At 37.0% G+C, this 24,823-nt stretch overlaps 1 long non-coding RNA gene across 3 annotated transcripts; it reads left to right on the forward strand.

Annotated features, from left to right (window-relative positions):
* Positions 1–1,549: 1,549 nt before the first annotated feature.
* On the forward strand, positions 1,550–23,582 carry LOC122231263. Of its 3 annotated transcripts, XR_006208450.1 has the most exons (4): positions 1,556–1,628; positions 1,754–1,982; positions 20,049–20,108; positions 23,187–23,582. It is a non-coding gene; the product is annotated as an uncharacterized LOC122231263 (long non-coding RNA). The 3 variants fall into 3 exon arrangements; XR_006208451.1 differs by lacking the exon at positions 1,754–1,982 and having other exon boundaries at positions 1,550–1,628; XR_006208452.1 differs by lacking the exons at positions 1,556–1,628; positions 1,754–1,982 and adding an exon at positions 11,487–11,582.
* The last annotated feature ends 1,241 nt before the right edge of the window (positions 23,583–24,823 follow it).

Consider the following 24,823-nt stretch of genomic DNA (forward strand, 5'->3'; position numbering starts at 1 on the left):
TAGGCCTCTGCGACCACTAAAGCTACTGTCTGTGGCAGTGAAGACTGCAATGTTGTAATGAAGAACGTACTGACCATATGTGAATCAAGAGCTTGCAGTTTACAGCTGTGTTTTTGACGTTTGGGGGGGGGGTGGTGTTAAAGGATAGGCAGAGCATGGATATAAAAATTTTTATTTTATTAATGTTTACTCACTTTTTGAGAGAGAGAGCAGGGAAAGGGCAGAGAGAGAGGGAGACAAAGAATCTGAAGCAGGTTCCAGGCTCCAAGCTGTCAATGCAGAGCCAGAGACACTGCCCAAACACACGAATGCAAGATCATGACCTGAGCTGAAGTCAGATGCTCAACCGATTGAGCCATCCATGTACCCATGAAAAGATTTTTGAAAAGAAAATATATATACACCCCAAATCCATAAATAATGAGAAATTAAAATTTTATGGTCAGTTCTTCAGGGGTAAAAATGGCCAAGTATTTTCCACTGAGGGCATCTCAACACCATATTTTGTGGTATATAACTATCGGGACATCAGAGTCATTATTACTTTGTGGCATTTTTAATAACAATTTTGTACAATAGCCAAATTATGGAAAGAGCCTAAATGTCCATCAACTGATGAATGGATAAAGAAATTGTGGTTTATATACACAATGGAGTACTACGTGGCAATGAGAAAGAATGAAATGTGGCCCTTTGTAGCAACATGGATGGAACTGGAGAGTGTGATGCTAAGTGAAATAAGCCATACAGAGAAAGACAGATACTGTATGGTTTCACTCTTATGTGGATCCTGAGAAACTTAACAGAAACCCATGGGGGAGGGGAAGGAAAAAAAAAAAGAGGTTAGAGTGGGAGAGAGCCAAAGCATAAGAGACTCTTAAAAACTGAGAACAAACTGAGGGTTGATGGGGGGTGGGAGGGAGGGGAGGGTGGGTGATGGGTATTGAGGAGGGCACCTTTTGGGATGAGCACTGAGGGTTGTATGGAAACCAATTTGACAATAAACTTCATATATGGAAAAAAATAACAATTTTGTATTTATCTTTTAGATCAGCTATAAATACAATAAAATCAGTGCAGACAATGCTGAAAAGGCCTTTTCTCCTCTCGTTCATTTCTTTTCTGGTAGTTGAGCAGAATGGATATAATTGATCAGTTGCCTTTGATATTGAATTAGCTCTCTCATTCACCTATCATTCTTCTCTTTCTCTAGTTATTAAATTTTTGTCTTTAAAACGTCCAATTCTCTGCCTACATTACCCATCTGTAAGGCATACTGTCTATTGTTTTCCATTAGAGTCCTTAGCATATTAATACTAGTTTTTAATTCATAGTCGGATCAGTTCAACAGCCTGGTCCTGATGCTTGCTCTCTTAGCAGTGCTTACCTTTTACTGTGCCTTCTCCATTTTTGTTGCTGTTGTCGAAAGGTAGACATGATGCACTACATAAAAAGGAATTGTACTAGATAGGCTTTAATAATGAAGTCATAATATGTGAGGAAGAGAGCATTCTATATTCCTATGATAAATCTCAGTCTTTGGGTAAACCTCTGTCCCAGGGCTGTGAATATAACCATGGTGTTTCAGTGTCCACCCACTGTGGGTATGACAGGATGGCCAGAGGCAGGTAGAGTCCTATGCCTTCCCCATGAGGCTCTGATAAAAAAATTACTCCTAAGGGCAGGCCTTGCTAAGAAGAACAGAGTTTACTGGTATATTTCAAAATGATTGATTTTCCCCTCTCCCTACTAGAGTCAAGAGGAGATTTTGCCCTCATGTTCTCTGTAAGAAGCTGATTAAGCTTCTGGAGGTAAAAACTCAAAGCCATATGCTTCGCCTCCTTTGGTGATTGGACCCCCTTGCTGTTTATCTCACTGGCTCATCACACACTAAGCTTCCAGAAATTTGTCAATTAGAGTTCAGGTCTTCGTACTGCTGTACGGGTTGCCACATACATTTCCACCATGGGGTTTATGCTTTGGTAAGTTGTGATCGTCTACATTCCCCTTTTTGTCCCACCAATTTGGGGAGGAAAGTTGGCCTTCTTACCTCAGTCCTCTGACAGAATCAATAGCTTCTTTGTTGCTAGTACTATATGAGTTCTTTATATAGTTTGGTTATTAACCCCTTATCAGGTATGTATTTCAAAATACTTTCCCCAGTTACTGGGCTGCTTTTATCTTTTGTTGAGGATTTGCTATGGTGTACAGAACTTTTTAGTTTGATGTATTTATCCACTTGTTAATTTAAAAAAAATGTTTATTTCTGAAAGAGAAGGAGAGAGAAGGAGAGAACAACATTTTTGATGTTGCCTTTGTTTTCGGGTTCACAGCGAAAATATCATTGCCAGGACCTCTGAGGAGCAGCTGCCCACCTATGCTGTCCTCTAGGACTACTGTTTCAGGTCTCACCTCTAAGTCTTGTATCCCTTTTGAATTGAAGTTTGCATATGGTGTAAGATAGTAGACCACCTCATTCTTTTCCATGTGACTGTCCAGTTTTCCCAAGACCATTTGTTAAAGACACTGTCCATTCCCCATTGTGTATTCTTACCTCCTTTCTCATAAATGAACTGGCCATAAATGTATGGGTTATTTTTAAGTTCTGTTCTTTTGATCTGTGTGTCTATTTTTATGCTGATAACATACTGTTTTGATTAGGGTATCTTTGTAATCTAGTTTGAAATCAAGGAGTGTGATGCCTCCAGCCTTGTTATTCTTTTTCAAGATTTTTTTGCCTATTTCACACCTCCTGTAATTCCGTACAAAGTTTAGGATTGTTTATTTCTGTGAAAAGTGCTATTGGAATTTTGGTAGGGACTTCATTGCATCTCTGGATTGCTTTGGGTAATATGGACATTTTTACCATATTAAATCTTCTAATGCATAAGCACAAAAAATCTTTCCATTACTTGTGGCATCTTTATTTCACCAGTGTCTTAGAGTTTTCATTATACATGTCTTTGACCTCCTTGATTAAATGTATTCATATATTTTATGCCTTGAGGGAGGTGCAAATGGGACTAATTTCTTTTTCTGATAGTGCATTATGAGAATAAAGAACAGATTTGTGTACATTGATTTTGTATCCTTCAACTACTGAATTTATCTGTTATTTCTAACAGTTTAGTGGAGTATCTTGGGTTTTATATATGTGGTATTACATCATATGCAAATAATTTTACTTCGTCCTTTCCAATGCCTTTGGATGCCTTTTATTTATTCCTTGCTAGATTGTCATTGCTAAGACTTACCATACAGGCATATCTCACAGAGTTTAGTTTGAAACCCTTCACAATAAAACAAATATCACCGTAAAGCTAGTCAAATGAACTTTTTAATTTCCTAATGCATATACAAGTTAGGCTTACAATATACAGATGGCTATTAAATGTGCTGTAGCATTATGCCTAAAGAACAATGCATACCTTCGTTTAAAAAAAAACAACAAAACATGTTAGGGGTGCCTGGGTGGCTCAGTCAGTTTAACATCCGACTTTGGCTCAGATTATGGTCTTGTGGTTTGTGAGTTTGAGCCCCGAACCAGTCTCTGTGCTGACAGCTCAGAGCCTGCTTTGGATTCTGTCTCTCCCTCTCTCTCTGCCCCTCCCTTGCTTGCACTCTGTCTCTCTCAAAGAATAAAACATAATTTTTTAATAATAAAAATACCTTTATGCTAAATAGTGTTAAGTTTAATCTGAACTTCCAGTAAGTCATTGTCACTGATCACAGATCATCATGCCAAAACGTAATGGAGTTTGAAGCATTGCAAGGATTACCAAAATATACAGAGATAGAAAGCAAGCAAATGATGGTAGAAAAATGGCACTGATAGATTGGCTCAGTGCAGCCTTGCCAGAAAACTTCAATTTGTAAAAAATGCACTATCTGTAAAGCACAAGCAAGTGCAATCACATTAGTTGTGCCTATGTTGTACATAAGTGGCAAGAGTGGGCATGTTTTTACCTTTCTGCTATTGATTATCAAAGGTTAACTATATGTGTGTTATACCTGGCCTTTATTATGTTGGGATACATTCTTGCTATGCCTAATTGTGAAGTGCTTGTATCATGAACAACTGTTCCATATTGTCAAATACTTCATGTGTGTCTGTCGAGAGATCAAAAAATGTATTGGATCATATTGGTTGGTTTGCAAATGCTGGGTCATCCTTGCATTCTAGAGATAAATCCCCCTTGATCATGGTGAATGATCCTTCACTACGCTGCTGAATTCTGTTTGCTAGCATTTTGTTGATTTTTTTTGTCTTTTATACTCATCAGGGATATTGGCCTGTAGTTTCCATTTCCAGTAGTGTGCTTTGCTGAAGTTGATACTGGGGCAAAGCTGGCCTTGTAAAATGAGGTTGAAGTATTGCCTTCTCTTCACTTTCTTGAAAGAATTTCAGAAGGATTGGTGTTGATTCTTTAAATGTTTGCTGAATTTCATCCAAGAAGCCATTTCGTCCTGGGCTTTTCTTCCTTGGGAGGGTTTTGATTGATTCCTTCTCTTTACCAGTGATTGGTCTGTTCACATTTTTTTTTCTATTCATTTTTGGCATATTGTATGTGTCAGAGAATTTTTCCATTTGTCTAGGTTATCCAGTTTGTTGTTCTGTAGTTCATAATCATCTGTTACAATTGTATTTTTGTGGTATCACTTGTCTCCTTTACTTATAATTTGGTGATTTGGATATTCTCATTTTTCCTTGGTATTCTAGCTAAAGGTTTGTTAATTTTATTTTTTTAAAGGACCAACTGTTAGTTTGGTTAATCTTTTCTATTGTTTTCCTTTTCTCTATTTCATTTATAGCTGCTCTATTTTTTTTAACCTTCCTTGTGCTTCCTTTGGGTTTGGTTTGTTCCTCTTTTTTCTAGAATTCTTTCAGGGGTAGAGTTAGGTTATGGGGGTATTTCTTCTTAACGGAGGCATTTTTGGCTCTAAACTTCCATCTTAGGAATGCTTTCGCTGCTTTCCCTAAGTTCTCATATGTCGCTCTTCTATTTTTTGGTGTCTAAGGAAACGTTATTTCCCCTTTATTTTCTTCTTTGATTCATTGGTTGCTTGGGAGAATCTTGTTTAATTTCCATGTATTTGTGAATTTTCCAGTTTTCTTATTTATCAGTTTCTGGTTTCATACTATGGTCAGAGAAAACACTTCGTATGGTGTCAGTTTCTTGAATTTTCTAAGACCTGTTTTGTGGCCTAAGATATGTTCTGCCCTAGAAAATGCATCTTGTGGACTTGAAAGCATATTCTGTTGTCAGATTGTTATGTAATCACTTTTCACTCACTATCTAGAAGTTTGCTTTGTGCCACTGTATTTTTATGAGAGACCTACCTGTGTGCACTATCCAAAAGAAATACAAATAGATTTATCACTTTTATGAAATGGTCATTGCACCTTCACTTTATGCCATTTCTGCTTGCTAAAGATTTCTTATTTTAGGATAGTGGACAGGGGGGTGTTGGGAGCACAATGTGTTTCTGTTAGGTCCATTTGGTCTACAGTGTTGTTCAATTCTCTTTATTGATTCTCTATCTGGATGGTCTTTCTCCATTGTTCTAAGTGGGGTGTTAAAGTCCCCTTCTATTACTGTATTGCCGTTTATTTCTCCTGTTCGCTCTGTTAGTTTTTGCCTTATAGACTTAGGTATGCTGATTATGGGTGCGCAGGTATTTACAACTGTTATATCTTGGCTTGAACCTTTTATCATTATACAATGATACTCTTTTTTTAAAAAACTGTTTAATGTTTATTCATTTTTGAGAGAAAGAGACAGAGCTTGAGCAGGGGAGGGGCAAAGAGAGAGGGAGACACAGAAGCTGAAGCAGGCTCCCATCTATCAGCACAGAGCCCAATGGTGGGGCTCAAACTCACAAGCTGTGAGATCATAACCTGAGCTCAAGTTGGATGCTTAATGAACTCAGCTACCCAGGCACTCCTACAATGATATTCTTCATCTTTTTTAAAGTCTATTTTGTGTGAGTGTAACTACCTTTGCCTTTTTTTGTTGTTGTTGCTTAAAATATCTTTTTCCCTCTCTTCACTCTCAGTTCCTGTGTATCATTAAGGCTAAAGTGAATTTCTTTTAGGCAGAATATCACTGGATGTTGTTTTCTTTTCCATTCACAGTCATTCTATCTTTGGTTGAAAATTTTGAAGTATTATTGTTTTGTAGATCCAATGTTCCTTTCTTTTTATCTGATGGCTTATTTTGTGTTTTGATGGCTTTTCACATCAGTATAGTTTATCATGTTCTTTGATAAAATTGCTACCGGGTTTTCCCTTGTGTGTATCAGGAGGTATACATAAAATACCTTAAAATTATATCACTATGCTAAAATGAGTAAAGTGATGTATACTTTGTCATCTCCTGCCCCTCATGTTTAAGATTACTAATGTTACAATTTACTTTTTTACATTGCATAACTAACAAGTTATTGTAATCAGTTTTTATTTTTACTACATTCATTTTTCACTTTAAGTTAGACTAGAAACTGAGTTGTACATCACCAAAGCATGTTAAACCTAACTTTGACTATATATTTACCATTACCAGGGAGTTTTATGCAACCTTCTTATGTTTTTATGATGTTACTTATTTCTTTTCCAATCTCCTTAGGAGTTCTTTTATGGCAGGTCCCGTATTAAGTTTGGGAAAGTCTATTTCTCCTTTATCTCTGAACGACAGCTTTACGGGGTATAGATTTCTTGCTTGACATATTTGAATATGTTATTCCATTCTCTCCTGGTCTGAAAAGTTGAAAAATCCAGTTCTTTGGGGAGGGGGGGTCCCTTATTTGTTACTTCTTTTGCTGCTTTTTAAATTCTTTCTTGTTTTTGATTTTTGACAATATAATTAAATGTGTCGCAGAATAGCCCTATTGATTTCAAACTTTCAGTTACTTTAGACCTCATACATCTGGATGTTTATTTCTCTCCCTACATAGGTAAAGTTTTAAGCCACTATATATTTATATATTCAAAACTTCTGTCCTTTCTCCTCTGGGATTTTCATAATGCAAATATTGTTTCTTTTCATTTTGTTACATAGGTCCCTCAGACTTTGTTCACTTTTTCTTTATTTTTACTTTTTGTTCTTCTGATTGGATAATTTCAAACAGCCTGGTTCTTCTGCAAGGTTATATTTACCTTTGAAATTCTCTCTTGAAATCTACAGTTCAGGCACTGTATTTATTATTTCAACTCTGAGATTTCTGTAGTCTTTTTGTTTATGGTTTCTGTTCCTTTGTCAAACATCTTATATTCATGCAATTTTCCTAATTTCATTTTAGTCGTCTGTGTGTGTGCTGTTGTAGCTTGTAGGGTCCCTGGTTTGTGGTCTTAATCTGACCCACACCCTATGTTTCATGACTGAACAGGGCCACCGACTCTGCTCTGCAGACTGTCTGCAGTGCCTGCTCAGATCTTGGCTTGAGTGTTGCTGGGTTATACAGCTTCCAGATGTTGTCACTAGCCCTCTGCTCAGAAGGGACTGGGTAGCCAGGGTCTATTGTGAGGGGTTATGTTTTAATTCCATGTCTGGGCAAGACAGGGAGGGGCTTCTCAAGGGAACTCCCAAGTTTCACAAAGGAGTTTTATAGCATCAGGGCACTACTACTCTCAGCATCAGCTACTCTCGGCTTCAAATGAGGCTGTGGATTAATTCCCCTTCCTAGACCCAGCAGGGGAACCCTCCTCCACTGCTATTGGCTTTGTCATAGCTGTGATCAGCTCTACTTGCCCAACTCTCAGCAATGCTTTAGTATATAACCTCCTTGTGTTTTTGCCAATCCTTCTAGACAGACGGGGCCAGGAAATATTCTCCTTACAATTGTGGGACTTTGATTTCCCTCTTGCCTGAGCACATAAGGTGTAGAGCTGGAAAAATTCCTTGTTTGAATGCCCACATTAGGCCAACCTTTATCACCTAGACTTGTTCTATCATTTTATGTTGAAGAATCTACCCTGTTCTGTCCTTATCTGACTCTCCAGACTCTCCATATGAAGTCTTTGTTTAACATCCATCACTACTTGTTTTCCAAAGGGTTTTAATTGACTTAGAAATAGGTCTTAACTTTTTGATAATATCCTTAGAATTATGTGCTTTGTGAAACTCCTAAGTAGTGCCATTTGTCCTGCAGATGAGCAGAACTGTTGGTTGGGACTGCTACTTTGGCTCTGCAGGTTTAAACTCAATCTGCCAGGATCTGAGTGGTGGTCATTGCAGTCCCCAACCCCTTCAGTGTCACAATAACCTTCCAAGTAGTGGAGCTCACAGATTCTCCCTCAGTCGACATGGGGCAAGATCAGAGTCCTTGTTCCCCTAAATGACCCACAGCACTAGGGGAGGGCACAGGATGTCCCCCTCATGCTCTTTTTTTCAAGGGAAAGAACCATAAGCTCAGGGGAAACCACTCATTGTGGTGTTATACCAGCCTTGTTGGAGGGGCAATGCAGACAGTCAGTGTGTAGTGACTTCTCTTCTAATGCACACTAGCCTCACAACACTGATCAGGTATAAATGTCACTGGAAAAGGTAAATATATACTAAAATTCAGAATAATTTAATGTTGTAGAGGTTGTGGTTTAAAGACCAAAGATGTAACTATAATCATTAGCTAAGGGATACACGAGATAAAAAGACGTAAAATGTGACATTAAAAATATAAATTATGGCCAGGGGAAGAAGAGTAAAAATGCAGAGCTTTAGAGTGCTTTTAAACTTCAGCTGTTACGGCCTTTAAAGAGACTGTTACAAATGTAAGTTGTTATAGGTAAGCCTCAGGTTAACCGTAAAGCAAAAACCTATAGTAGATGAACAAAAGATAAAGGACTCTAAGTATACACTACAGAAAATCATGAAATAACAAGAGAAGAGACAGAACTACAAAAATAACCAGAAAACAATTAGCAAAACGGCATTAAGTGCATGCCTATCCCTAATTACTTTATTTTTTAATGTTTATACGTTAATTTTAAGAGAATCCCAAGAAGGCTCCACACTATCAGCACAGAGCTGGACGGGAATGTCAATCTCACAAAGCGTGAGATCATGACCTGAGCAAAAAAATCAAAGGAGGGACACTTAACGGAGCCACCCACACATCCCTCCATAATTACTTTGAAGAATTCAGCCTATTTATTTATATTTAATCAAAATACACAGGGTAGCTGAATGCTGCCCTTGAGAGATTGACCTTAGATCAAAAGACCCACAGAGACAGAGAGAAGACCCAAAATGAGGCATGAAAGAGAAAATCTTAAAAGTAATACCATAGAAATGCAAAGGATTCTAAGAGGCTACTACAAACAATTATATGACAACACAATGACCAGCCAAGAAGCAATGAATATGTAGATTGCATGTTTCTGGGAATTTAAACTAAATCATGAAAACAGGAAAGCTGAACAGATTTTTAAACAAGGAGATTAAATAGATGGCTTCACTGGTGAATTATACCAAATGCTAAAGAAAATATTAATCCCTCTCAAACTCTCCCCAAATTCCCAACTCATTTTATGATGCCAGCCTTAACCTGATATAAAATCCAGGCAGGGATGCCACCAGAAAAATTCAGTCCAAATTCCTGATTAATATAGATGCAAAAATCCTGAATAAATGATAAGCAAACCAAATTCGAGAATGCATTAAAAGGCTTATAAACCATCATCAAATGGGATTTATTCCAGGGATACAAAGATTACTCAACATCTGCCAATCAGTTGTTGTGACTGATACACCATATTAACAACATGAAGAAGAAAATCATATGATTATTCCAATAGATGCCAAAAAAGCATTGTACAGAATTCAACACAAATTTAGCACAAAAACTCTAAACAAAATGGGTAGAGAAAGGATGTACCTCAACATAATACAGGCACAGTATAGGACAAGCTGATAGCTAACATGCTCCTCAATGGTGAAAAGCTGAAAACTTTTCCTCAAAAAATGAAGAATGAGACAAGAAGTATGCCTATTGTCACAACACAGCTCCGGAAGTCCTACCCAGAGCAATTAGGCAAGAAATATAAGAGACATCAAAATTGGAAAGAAAGAAGTATAGTGTCACCATGTGCAGATGACCTGGTATTACATCCATAAAACCTTAAAAACTCCACCAGAAATACTGAACTTATTTATTAGTTCTAACAGTTAAATTGCACGTTACACAGTGTACAAAAACCTGTTACTTTCCTATATACCTATAATGTACTATCAGAGAAATTATTAAAACAGCCTCAGTTATAATTGCATCCTAAAGAACAAAATACTAGGAATAAATTTAACCAAGGAAGTGAAAGACTTGTAGAACCAAAGTTTTAAGATGCTGATGAAAGGAAATGAAGAAACAAATGATTGGAAAGATATTCTCTGTTCATGAATCAGAAGGCTTAATATTGTTAAAGTGTCCCTCCTACTCAAAGTCAGCTGTAGACTCAGTGATCCCCATCAAAATTCCAAACAGAAATAAAAGAAAAATCCTAAAATTTGTACAGAACTACAAAAGACCTCAAAAAGACAGAGTAATCTTGAGATAGAAGGACCAAGCTGTATAGATCACACTCTAAATTATATTTAAAAACTGTAGTAATCAAAACAGACCCATAGAACAAGGGAAGAGACTCCAAAGCCCAGAAAAAATCCCATGCATTTATACTCAATTAACTTAGGACACAGGAGGAAAGAATATACAATAGGAAAAGGACCGTCTCTTCAACAAGTGGTTGTGAAAAAAACTGGACAGCCACATGTAAAAGAAGAAAATTGGAATGCTTCCTAGTCCAAACAGAAAAAATCATCTCATAATGGATGAAAGACTTGAATAGAAGACCTAAGGCACTGTTACTCCTAAACAACCACATATGCAGTCAACTCTTGGACACAGGTCTCAGCAATGACTTCTTGGCTCCAACACCAAAAGCAAACCCTATGAAAGTATCAATAAATGAAGAGGACTACATTAACTAAAATACTTCTGCACTGCCAGAGGAATAAAGAATGATTAATCTGAAAAAAAAAAAAAGTAACAATCAAACCATGTTCCCTTTAGGGATAAATGCAGGCACATGAAGTGCGCTGCATACAAGAAACACATTAATTGGAATATTGGAGTTGTAGGTGAGGATAGATTAAGTAGGAGAGAGGCTCAGACTTCTAATAGTATTAAGGAAGTAACAATTTCTCATTTTTCCTTTTAGAACCTACCCACATTTTAAAGATCTTCCACATTTAACTAGTTTATAATGTAAGATTTAACTTTTGTTTTTATTAAATATTTCTGAGATAATCTACCTGTATATTCACACAGTAGAATCAAATCTGTACTGCATTGTACATAGAGCCTAACAAACCTGTTTCAATTTTCAGTTTCCATTATTTTACTCCTGCTTTCCTAACCCATGTCCCTCTCCACGTAGATATTGTGAAAGAGTTTATCTAATATTTGTTTGTAACACTTTTCTTTTGTAGGTTTTAAAAAACAACTGCATAAAGCAGTCATTATACAACTAAGTTGTGTGGCTATAACACAAAAAGTGGTAATTCGTATGGCAGTAATATGACAGAAGAGAGGTAAGGACAGCGGCTTAATGAAGCCCAGTTTTCATATAATATTGGTATAAATCAGAATTAATCTGAATTTTGGTTGTTCTAAATGAAGATGCTAATTGTAATTCCCAGGAAAACCAATAATAAAATAAGCCAAAATGCTTAATAGCAGTGACATCAGCATGAGATGGCAGCATCATTCTTTTCTCTCCCTTTTTATTTGCAACTGAAGTAGTCCCTTGTAACCAAACAAAGGTGCCTCTGCACAGTAACCTGGAGAACTTAGATTTCCTCCTACCTGTGCTACAGGAAGTGGGTGGATGGGACTTTGATGGAGCTGCAGATTCAAGGGAGTCGCTGAGACTGCCCCACTCCTAGTCATTGCAATTTGAGTAAAAGCAAAACTGGTGAGTGCAAAACAAGGTGAGCCTGCAAGACAAAAGCAAAATTTGTGGGTGTCCAGCTGGCCTGATGGGAGAACCAGGTATGTCTTCGGAGTGCAATGTCAAGACAGATCTCAAGGAATCTGTCCCAAGGCAGCACTGCAAAGTGCTGTGCTTTTGCTGGTGGTGACCATGGTAACCTATCTCATAGAGGAGGTGTAAAGGCAAACTGGTGAATGACTGGTTTATGGTGCACAAGCAGCATGATTTCTAAGGAGGGTCCTCTGACTGGTGGGGAGAGAAAGGAAAGGAAAATGCACAAGAATAACAAAGACTTGAGAAGGAACATGCTCCCTGTTTCCAGCAAGAGTTCTACCCATGGAAATGTGGGAGGGTCCTCATACCACACAGTGGACACCCACAAAGCTTCAGGTGTTCAACCCAAACTTCCCCTGCCAACCAGCTCTTTTTAAAAAAAAATTTTTAACGTTTATTTATTTTCGAGACAGAGACAGAGCATGAACGGGGGAGGGGCAGAGAGAGAGAGGGAGACACAGAATCTGAAACAGGCTCCAGGCTCTGAGCCATCAGCCCAGAGCCCGACGCGGGGCTCAAACTCACGGACCGCGAGATCGTGACCTGAGCTGAAGTCGGAGGCCCAACCGACTGAGCCACCCAGGTGCCCCCAACCAGCTCTTTTTAAAGCACATGTTCAAGAATGCGGCCCCAGAGGCAACTCAGATAAAGAGAAGCCAACACCTTGAGCTATAATGCCATCTTCTGAAAAATGAAAGAAGGGTTCTTAATGGCTAGTCTGATAAACTGTAACAAAGTCAACAACTAATACAGGTTTGTACTACTTAAAATGTGATGGCAGAGAAATATTCCATCAAACACTATAAATGCCAGAGTAATATGATATCATAAAAAATAATAATTATCCCGGAACCGAAACCAAAAGCATGGAATATTTTGATCTAACTGATCAAGATTTCAAATAACTGTCATGTAGACATTCAGTCAGCTACAAGAATACCCAGAAAGGCACTTGAGTGAACTCAGAACCAGACAAAATCTGGAGTTCACGAATTTAATGAATCAGATGAAGAATGTACTAGAATGCCCAATTACGAAATTGGGCAGATCAGATCAAACAAATAATAAGCAATCTGGAAGGTAAGAATTTAGAAATGAGAGCACAAACTAAGATTCTTAAAGAAGTCAAGAAATCCTACAAGAGTTATCGGTATTGATGAGAAAAATGCATATTTAAGAGTAATTTTTATACCAGAAAAAGAAGAAGCAAAGAAGGGAAGAGAGAGTGTATTTAGGGAAATAATAGCTGGGAATTGCCCAAACACTGGGAAAACAGTGGACATACCAGTTCATAAAGCTAACAGAAAACACTATTATTCAACGTAAAAAGACCTCCTAGATGTAATATAATGAAACTATCATCAATGATAAACATTTTTAATGCCAGCCAAGTGAAAAAGAAAGTAGCCTACCCGAGAACCCCCAGAACACTGAGTGGATTTCACAGCAGAAACGCAATAGGCCAGGAGAGAGGAGAGTGACATATTCAGAGTATTGAAAGATGAAAATTGCCAGCCAAGATACTTTATCTGGCAAAGTTAACCTTCAGATATGCAAGGGTAAGTCTGTCCCAGACAAACCAAACATGAAGGAGTTCACCACCACTAGACCTGCCTTGCAAGAACTGCTGAAAACAGTTCCTCAAACTCAAATGAAATGACACGAATTACTACATAAAAGTCAGAGAAAAGTGCAGGTGGTGCCTGAATTACAGTGGTTGACTTCCAATTATTCAGTTGTACAGTGGTGTGAAAGCAGTACACATGCAGTAGAAACAGTACATTGAGTATTGAATTCTAGTCTCCTTCCGGTCTAGTATTTTGCGATGTGATCATCTTTCATAATACTGGCAAGCCGCAGTGAGCGATAATTCTCAGTCAGCCATGCAGTCATGAAGGTAAACAACATACGTGCTTAAAACCACTCTATATCCACAAAACCATCCATTTTTCAACTTTCAGTATAGTATTCAATAAATCACCTGAGATATTCAACACTTTACTCTCAAATAGGCTTTGTGTTAGATGACTTTGCCCAGATGGAGACTAATATAACTACTGTTGGCATGTTGAATCTAAGCTAAATTGAGCTATGTCTGGCATGTTAGGTGTATTAAGCATATCTCTTTTAGGATTTTTTCAACTTAAAGTGAGATTATGTCCCAATAACCCTGTTTTAAGTAGAGGAAGCTCTGTAGACAGCACTCTAACAAAAGTAAAATATGAACCATCTAAGTTCAGAGAATTCTGTATTAGGATGGCATGCTAATGACTTCAGTTATTATGTCTTCACATTCACAATATGAAAAGAGGCCAATTGTGACATCAAAAACATAAGACCCAAATAGTATAAGCATGGAAACTGTATAAATGAATAAAGATAAGATCTAGAGTCATACACATACAGAGACCAAGCAAATCACCATGGAAGACCACCATTTTGCAAAGGTAGACAGACACAATGAGAGTAAGAAACCCATGAAGTACAAAACAACCAGAAAACAGACAGTAAGATGGCAATAGTTAGTCCTTACATATTAGTAATCACTCTCAAGATAAATGGATTGGATTTAATCAAAAGTCACTGAGTGGCTGAATGGATTAAAAAAAGAAAAAAGACCCAACCATATATTGCTTTTAGGAAACTCATTAGGTATAAAGTACACATAGGCTCAGTCTGAAGGATGAAAGAGGATATTCCCAAAGAAAGCAGGTGTAGCTCTACTTATATCAGACAATACAGATTTCAAGCCAAACACTTATCAAGAGGCCATTATGTAATAACAGTAAATGGTTCAATGCATCCAGAAGATACAATAATGGTGAATATATATTTTGGAGGCCCCAAATAGACAACAAAATAATAGAAGATTTCAGTACCCAACTGCCAACAATGGAAAGGTCATCTAGTCAGAAAACCAGCAAGGCAATATTGGAATTGAACTGTGCTTTAGACCAGATGGACTTAGCCTTATATAAAGCATTCCATCCAACAGGAGAATCCACATTCTTGTTAAGTGAGCACAGAACATTTTTCAAGATAGGTCATATGACAGGGCACAAAACACGTCAGGATATTTAAAATTGAAATCATACCACCTATGTTTGCAACAACAAGAGGCGACTTGGATGATATACAAATTAGGGGAAACAAAGAATATAGTTCTGAACAATCAGTGGGTAAAAGAAAAAGTCAAAAGGGGAAAATTTCAAAATAAATAAAAATATAAACACAGCATATCAAACATTAAGGGAAGCAGCAAAAACAGTACTGAAAAGGAAGTTTATCAAACTATATAACCCACCTATAAAAAGACAACAAATTATGCCCAAGATAGCAGAAAGACAGAAATAAATTAAATAAAAATCAGACAACTAATAACTTGATCCATTCAAAATCAGAAATTAAAAAGGAGACCTTACAACAGATACTACAGAAATACATAGCATATAAAATTGTCCACAATAGTCTCTTAAGGTCCTAACAAGTTAGACAACCTACAAGAAATGAATAAATTTCTAGAAATACACAAGCTGGCAACACTGCTACCAAGAAATAGAGAATATGAACAGATCACTGCTATGCAAGATGAAAAAAAAAAAAAAACAGTCAAAAACCTCCCAACACAGAACATCCCAGGATCAGATGGCTTTATTAGTGAATTCTACCAAACATTAAAAGTTAAATCCAATCCTTGTCAAACTCTTTGAAAGAATTAAGAAAATACATCCAAACCCATTTTATAAATCCAACATGACCGTGATACCAGGTAAGGGCACTAGAAGAAAAGTACAGACCAATATTCCTAGTGAATATAGATGGAACAATTCTGAACAAAGTATTAGCAATGCAAATTAAAAAAGATACCAAAAGGATTATAGACCAATACCAAGTAGAATTTATCCCTAGGATGCAAGGATATTTTAACATAGACAAATTAATATAATATATTAACAAAATTAAAGAGGGGGCACCTGGGTGGCTCAGTTGGTTAAGCTTCAGACTTCAGCTCAGGTCACGAGCTCGTGGTTCACAGGTTTGAGCCCTGCATTGAGCTCTGTGCTGACAGCTCAGAGCCTGGAACCTGCTTTGGATTCTGTCTCCCTCTCTCTCTGCCCCTCCCCTGCTCATATTCTGTCTCTAACAAAAATAAAATAAATATAAAAAAAATTTTAAAGATAAAATTCCTGTGATCATTTCAATAGCTGCAAAAGAAAAACTGGCCCTATACAACATCTTTTCATGGTGAAAACACAGCATTTTGAATATAGAAAGAATATACATAAACAAAATACTGAAAACTTTTCCTCCAAAATCAGGAGCAAGACAAGGATGCCCCACTCTCACCACTCTTATTCAATATAGTACTGGAAGTTCTAGCTACAGCCACTAAGTAAGACAAAGAAACAAAAGGCATACAAATCAGGAAGAAGGAATTAAAACTCACTACTTGCAGATGAGGTGATTTTTATATCTAGAAAATACAGAAGACTCAACCAAAACAACTGGTGGAATTAAGCAAGGAATTCAATTAAGTTGCAAGATAAAAAAAATTAACAGATGCCAATTAGTTGCATTTCTATATACTAAGGACAAAACATCTGAAAAAGAAATAAAAACTATTCCATTCCTAACAGAATCCAAAAGAGTCAATACTACACTTACTGAAATTGTTTTACACCTGAAGCTAATGTCATTACGTCAGTTATATCTCAACTAAAAATATGTAATCAAACAAAAGGACATTAAAATACATGCAGCAAAACCTGACCTAACTGAAAGGATCAATAGACATGTCACTATTTTTGAAATGAGACTTACATACCTCACTTTCAATAACATATCGAATAAATAGGTATTAGAACAGCAGGTAGGTAAAACTCTTGAACAACCCTATAAACCAAGTTGACCTAACATCAATTTAATATTTCACCCAACAGCAGAATATGCTTTTCAAGGGTACATGGAACATTGTTTATATCATCCATTCTGTTATAACAAAGTCCTCAATAAATTCAAAAGAAATGAAAGCACACAAGGGATAGTCTCTACCCACAGTGGAATAAAATTAGAAATTATAGTAAAAAATTGGGGGGGTGGCGCCTGGGAGGCTCAGTCAGTTGAGCATCTGACTCTTGATTTCGCCTCAGTTCATGATCTCACCATTAGCAAGATTGAGCCCTGGATCAGGCTTCCCACTGAGTTTGGAACCTGCTTGAGATTCTCACTCTCTCAAAAAACAAAAATAATAAAAAATTTGAGAACCCTTTAAATATATGGAAATGAAACATTTATAAATAGTATGTCAGAGGATGAGGTAAAAGGAAATCAGGGGGAAAAAAACTGGGATGACAACAAAAACACAACCTACTGAAACTTACCAGATGCAGTGAAGTAAGTTTTAAGGGAAAATTTAAAGCTGTAAATTATTTGAAAAAAAATAAAATTGAAAATAAATACTCTAAATCCCCACCCTGAGAAGCTATCAAAGAAGGAAATAAAAAGATTAGAAGGTAAATTAATTAAATAGAGTAGGGAAGCAATACAGAAAAATCAATGAAATAATAAAGTTGACAAAACTTAAATATTCCAACGAAAACAAGACTCAAATTGCTAAAATAAACAGAGACCATCATTAGACCTTATGGAAATAAAAGGGAAAACAAAGAAATAGCATAAACAACTCTATGCCAAAAAATGGGATTACTTAGATGAAATGGACAAATTCCAAAAGATACTAGTTACCAATAGTATTCAATAAGAAATTATTTGAATAGGCCTATAATATGCAAAGAGATTGAATTACTAATAAAAATCTAACAAAAGAGCAGAATTAGTTGGCTTCAATGATGAATTCTACCAACTATTTAGTAAACAGTCTATACCAATTCTTCAAAAATATTTTAAGTTGATTTATTTATAACACAAAACCACTTAATGGCCTGAAATATCACAGCCAAAATTTAAAAGACGGATTATTGCCTGAGGGTTGATACCTCCCATCTCCTTTTATTAAGTCACTATCACTTTGATGCCAAAATTAGACAAAGATATCCCAAGTAAAGAAAAACACAAACATCCCTTATGAATTTAGATGCAGAAATTCTTTTTTTTTTAAATGTTTGTTTTTATTTATTTATTTTTTATTTTTATTTTTTTTAATTTATTTTTAATATATGAAATTTACTGTCAAACTGGTTTCCATACAACACCCAGTGCTCATCCCAAAAGGTGCCCTCCTCAATACCCATCACCCACCCTCCCCTCCCTCCCACCCTTCATCAACCCTCAGTTTGTTCTCAGTTTTTAACAGTCTCTTATGCTTTGGCTCTCTCCCACTCTAACCTCTTTTTTTTTTTTTTCCTTCCCCTCCCCCATGGGTTTCTGTTACGTTTCTCAGGATCCACATAAGAGTGAAACCATATGGTATCTGTCTTTCTCTGTATGGCTTATTTCACTTAGCATCACACTCTCCAGTTCCATCCACGTTGCTACAAAAGGCCATATTTCATTTTTTCTCATTGCCACGTAGTATTCCATTGTGTATATAAACCACAATTTCTTTATCCATTCATCAGTTGATGGACATTTAGGCTCTTTCCATAATTTGGCTATTGTTGAGAGTGCCGCTATAAACATTGGGGTACAGGTGCCCCTATGCATCAGTACTCCTGTATCCCTTGGATAAATTCCTAGCAGTGCTATTGCTGGGTCATAGGGTAGGTCTATTTTTAATTTTCTGAGGAACCTCCACACTGCTTTCCAGAGCGGCTGCACCAATTTGCATTCCCACCAAAAGTGCAAGAGGGTTCCCGTTTCTCCACATCCTCTCCAGCATCTATAGTCTCCTGATTTCTTCATTTTGGCCACTCTGACTGGTGTGAGGTGATATCTGAGTGTGGTTTTGATTTGTATTTCCCTGATAAGGAGCGACGTTGAACATCTTTTCATGTGCCTGTTGGCCATCCGGATGTCTTCTTCAGAGAAGTGTCTATTCATGTTTTCTGCCCATTTCTTCACTGGGTTATTTGTTTTTCGGGTGTGGAGTTTGGTGAGCTCTTTATAGATTTTGGATACTAGCCCTTTGTCCGATATGTCATTTGCAAATATCTTTTCCCATTCCGTTGGTTGCCTTTTAGTTTTGTTGGTTGTTTCCTTTGCTGTGCAGAAGATTTTATCTTCATTAGATCCCAGTAATTCACTTTTGCTTTTAATTCCCTTGCCTTTGGGGATGTGCCGAGTAAGAGATTGCTACGGCTGAGGTCAGAGAGGTCTTTTCCTGCTTTCTCCTCTAGGGTTTGGATGGTTTCCTGTCTCACTTTCAGGTCCTTGATCCATTTTGAGTTTATTTTTGTGAATGGTGTGAGCAAGTGGTCTAGTTTCAACCTTCTGCATGTTGCTGTCCAGTTCTCCCATCACCATTTGTTAAAGAGACTGTCTTTTTTCCATTGGATGTTCTTTCCTGCTTTGTCAAAGATGAGTTGGCCATACGTTTGTGGGTCTAGTTCTGGGGTTTCTATTCTATTCCATTGGTCTATGTGTCTATTTTTATGCCAATACCATGCTGTCTTGATGATGACAGCTTTGTAGTAGAGGCTAAAGTCTGGGATTGTGATGCCTCCTGCTTTGGCTATTCGGGGCCTTTTGTGGTTCCATATGAATTTTAGGATTGCTTGTTCTAGTTTCGAGAAGAATAGATGCAGAAATTCTTATAAAAACTAGCAAATTGAATTCAGCAACTGATGAAAAAAGTTATACATCATGACCAGGTGGGATTCAGCCCCACAACATGGGGTTGCTTTAACATCTGAAAATAAGTCAAATGATCACAGTGTAAAACTAAAGAACAATAATCACATCATCATCCTTATAGATGTAGACTAACACCCTTTCCTGATAAAAACCTCAACAAATAGAATAAAACTTTCTCAACTCAATAAAGAGCATCCATAAGTAATCCTCAGCTAGTATCATACTTAAGAATAACTGGATGTTTTCCTTCTATTATCAGGAACAAGCCCACCCTTATGAGTTCTATTCAACATTTTACTAATCAGGTCAGTGAAGCAAGGTGAGTAAATAATAACATCTAAATTGGATAGGAAGAAGTAAAATTTTCTCTTTCTACAGATCATATAATCCTATATATAGAACATCCCAGGAAATCAACTAAAACACTGATTAGAATAAACTAGTGTAACAATGTGGCAGGATAAATGATTGATATGTAAAAATCAATTGCACTTTATACATTAGTAAAAGAGATGCCTAATTTGTACACTGAAGACTATAAAATACTGAATAATACTAAATGAGATCCAAACAAGAGACATCTCATGTACATGGACTCGAACATTTTAAAATGATAATAACCCCCAAAATGACCTAAAGATTCAACATAATTCCTATCAAAAATCCCAGCTCTTTCTATTTTGTTCATAAACTGACAATTTAGTCCTAAAATGGCTATGGAAGTAACAAGAACAGTCTTAGAAAAGAAAGGTGGGAAACACAATTTCCAATTTCAAAGCTACAGTAACTGAGACACTGTGGGAGTGATAAAAGTATAGGGCTACATACCAATGAAATAAAAACAAGCATTCAGAAATACACTCACATTTATCAATGATTTTTAATCAATGTACCTAGAAAGTTCAGCGGGGAACGAATTATCTTGTCAACACCCACTGCTGAGACAACTAGATACCCACATGTGTAGAATGGATTTGGACCTCTACCTCACACCTTGCACAAAACTCAAAATAGATCATAAGCTTTAATGTAAGAATTAAAACTATAAAGCTGCTTAAAGAAAAAAAAATAGGAGTAAGTCATAACGGGCTTCTATTATGCCATATTTTTTTAGATATGACACCAAAAGTACAATCATTAGAAGAAAAAAACACATTCACCAAAATGTAACCTTTTGTGCTTCAAAGGATTCCAATGAGAAAATGAAAACAAGCCTAAAAATGGGAGAAGACATGTTCAAATCACCTATTTGTTAGGGACTGGTTTCCAGAATATATAAAAGTTTTTACCATCAGCAATAAAAAGTCAACCCAGTTACCAAGAGCACACTGTATACACTGTATGTTAGCCAACTTGACAATAAATTATATTAAAAAAAGACAAATAACCCAACTATAAACTGAACGAGGGATTTGAATAGACATTCCTCCAGAACACATATGCAAATGGTCAGTAAGCACATGAAATGATGCTCAGCCCTACTAGTCATTATGGAAGTGCAAACCACATCTACACTGAGATACCACTTTACACTGTAGGATATTTAAACCCAAAATGCGGATAATAACAAGTGGTGGGGAGGATGTTCAGAATTTGGACAGTTCATACATTGCTCGTGAGAATGGAAAATGGTACAGCCACTTTGTAAAACCTTCTGGCAGTTGCTCAAAGTGTTACATATATTTATGACCCAGCAATGCCATTCGAGAAAGTTACACATGCAAGAAAAATAGAAAATGTCCACTGTACATGAGTGTCCCTACCAACATGATTCCTAATACCACAAAAGTAAAAATAGCCTAAATGTTCATCAACTGATAAATGAGTAGACAAAATGGTACATATTCAGAAGGATATGGGACAGGAATGTGGAATGACTCCTAATGTGTATAGGCATTTTTTTTTTCTTCAGATGTTGAACGTTTTAAAATTACATTGTAGTGACAGTGGTATAAATCCATAAATATAAAAATGAATAAAAGAATGAATGAAAGAGACTTTTCTTCTCACTTCATCAATGAGATTCAGCTCTCCTATCTTCAGGCCTAGAGATGGTAAAGGCTAGCCCAAAGTTACTGCTATGCTTTGCTGTTACCTTATTAAGCCATCTTAGTAAATCATCATTTTATAAATCAATACTCATTAAATTATCATTAAATCGAGGTTTTATAACACCCTCAATTTTTCTTTTGGATTCCCAAATGATACACAGTACTGTGATCTATGAAGGGAAGGGTGGAAAAACACAAGTTTGTATTCACCACATTAGGACCAAGAAGTCAAGGCTTTCCTGAGAACTAAGACACAAAAGGATATTTTCCTGAGTTTGTTGAAACTACATCATGTAAAGGGCACCTGGGTTGCTCAGTGAGTTGGGCTTCCGACTCTTGATTTCAGCTCAGGTCATGTTGTCATGATTCATGGTAGCGAGCCCCTCTGTCAGCTCTGCACTCACAGCACAGAGCCTGCTTAGGATTTTTTCTCTCTCTCCCTCCTTCTCTGTCTCTCTCTCCCATTCATATTCTCTCTATACAAAATTAAAACAGGTAAGGAAAAAAAAAAACTACATGAAGTGGCTTTCTCAGTTGATAGATTTATTGGTACCACATTTCATTATAATTCTATTGTCTCGTATCTGTTCTACCAATCTGCATTATGTAATCAGAACTTCAACCTGAACATTATTATTGCTAGTGTAGCCAATGTAAAGAATATAAAAGGCATGGTACCTTACCAGTTATGGTACATGGTATAGACAATAAATAAATACAGGAAGACCCATGTTTCCCGAGACAGAGAGGGATTTCTTGGCATTGAACAGTTACTGCTTGTGTCAACAATTCCCAGAGATAGTATGTCTACATATCTTATAAAGATGAATATCTCTGTTGTGTGGCTACTAGACTATTTTACCTTCGTGGGAATTAGACTTTTAAATGCCACATCAGAGCCAAGATTAATTGTTCATGGAGCTATTGACCATTCAAAATTTATGACCTTCCCAATTCCCTTAAAAGACTTTGTTTCTTTACAAATCTTAAGAGATCAAACCTTTCCTGGTGGATTAAATGAAAACTCATGGAACGTACTCCTGTGTATAATAATCCCATCCATACTAGCTGGAACACTCAAAGGGATAATAAAAAATTTCCCCATTTGGGCCAGCAGTGGTAATGATAAATTCCATTCCCTTGGGGCATAACAAACAAGTTTATATTTATCAGTCAGTCTTATAAAAAATAACAGAATAGCATTGATTGCCTTTGGCCCATGGGTGGGGGCATCTATGCCATTGCTAATACTCCATGCTAAAAGAAAATTCAATCTGGCTAGGTCCTGCAACACGAATATTGATTACAGAGTACTAAGTACTTCTTTGCATTCACTGTCCTCACAGGTGATTCAAGCTTCAGGTTAATCAGCATTGAAAGTGAAAATGAGAACTACCCAAGTGACTTTATCTTCATGCAATTTGGCAAGAGTGGTGGACTTGTGACAACCCTTGAAGCACTCTCCTGGGTTGACTTAGCACTGAAAACAAAAAGAAGTTCCCATACTTCCAGGAAATGGCTGTTTTAGAGCCATAGTAAAAAGTAGCCATCAGAACCAGTTTCAACCTGATTCAATAATAAATGACAGCTCTCTACAGCCTTGGGAACAAGTACTTTGAGAACTGGATTTTAATAGCTAAACTTATCCTAGTGCATAAACCATAGGAAGTTCCTTGCAATGATAGTTTCTTACTTCTAATTTTGGCCAAAGAAGAACTCACTCCAATGCACAGCCAGCTTCAGGAGCATATGATTAATAAAGGACTTTGCCCTCTGAAAAGGTCCAGTGCGTGGCATTTAGTGATCTATGGTTATTATCTTAGAATTATTAATTTTATCCTTAAATGTGTATTCTATAAATGAAGTCCATTGGATCAATGAAGCATGAGTTAGCAGCTTGGATCCTTGGCTCATGTGCAACCCCACTACTCATCACCACTCTGCATTCTTATTAGGGCAGATGGTAGCTGAGAACCTTCCTAATCCCACTCAACCACCATTGCCAATTTCAGCCTCTCTAATGAGGGCCTCGGGATTGTTAGGAATTGGGTCCAAATAATAGGCCTAAGATTCCTATAAGGGTCTATGTTTAGGCTTTCCTAGAAAATGTGACATTAGACGGCAAAACAAAAATGCCATGACAGATCACCAGAGAGACGACGGAAGAAAGGAAAATGGGTATCCCCCCTGCTTTTTGAAAAAAGGATATCACATTTTAATGTTGGAATGGGCCTTTATTTTATTATTTTTTTTTTATTTATTTATTTTTTTTATTTTTTAATATATGAAATTTACTGTCAAATTGGTTTCCATACAACACCCAGTGCTCATCCCAAAAGGTGCCCTCCTCAATACCCATCACCCACCCTGCCCTCCCTCCCACCCCCCATCAACCCTCAGTTTGTTCTCAGTTTTTAACAGTCTCTAATGCTTTGGCTCTCTCCCACTCTAACCTCTTTTTTTTTTTTTTTCCTTCCCCTCCCCCATGGGTTTCTGTTATGTTTCTCAGGATCCACATAAGAGTGAAACCATATGGTATCTGTCTTTCTCTGTATGGCTTATTTCACTTAGCATCACACTCTCCAGTTCCATCCATGTTGCTACAAAAGGCCATATTTCATTTTTTCTCATTGCCACGTAGTATTCCATTGTGTATATAAACCACAATTTCTTTATCCATTCATCAGTTGATGGACATTTAGGCTCTTTCCATAATTTGGCTATTGTTGAGAGTGCCGCTATAAACATTGGGGTACAGGTGCCCCTATGCATCAGTACTCCTGTATCCCTTGGATAAATTCCTAGCAGTGCTATTGCTGGGTCATAGGGTAGGTCTATTTTTAATTTTCTGAGGAACCTCCATACTGTTTTCCAGAGCGGCTGCACCAATTTGCATTCCCACCAACAGTGCAAGAGGGTTCCTGTTTCTCCACATCCTCTCCAGCATCTATAGTCTCCTGATTTCTTCATTTTGGCCACTCTG

The sequence above is a fragment of the Panthera tigris genome, chromosome A1 (assembly GCF_018350195.1).
Source record: "Panthera tigris isolate Pti1 chromosome A1, P.tigris_Pti1_mat1.1, whole genome shotgun sequence".
In the NCBI taxonomy this organism is placed as follows: domain Eukaryota; kingdom Metazoa; phylum Chordata; class Mammalia; order Carnivora; family Felidae; genus Panthera; species Panthera tigris.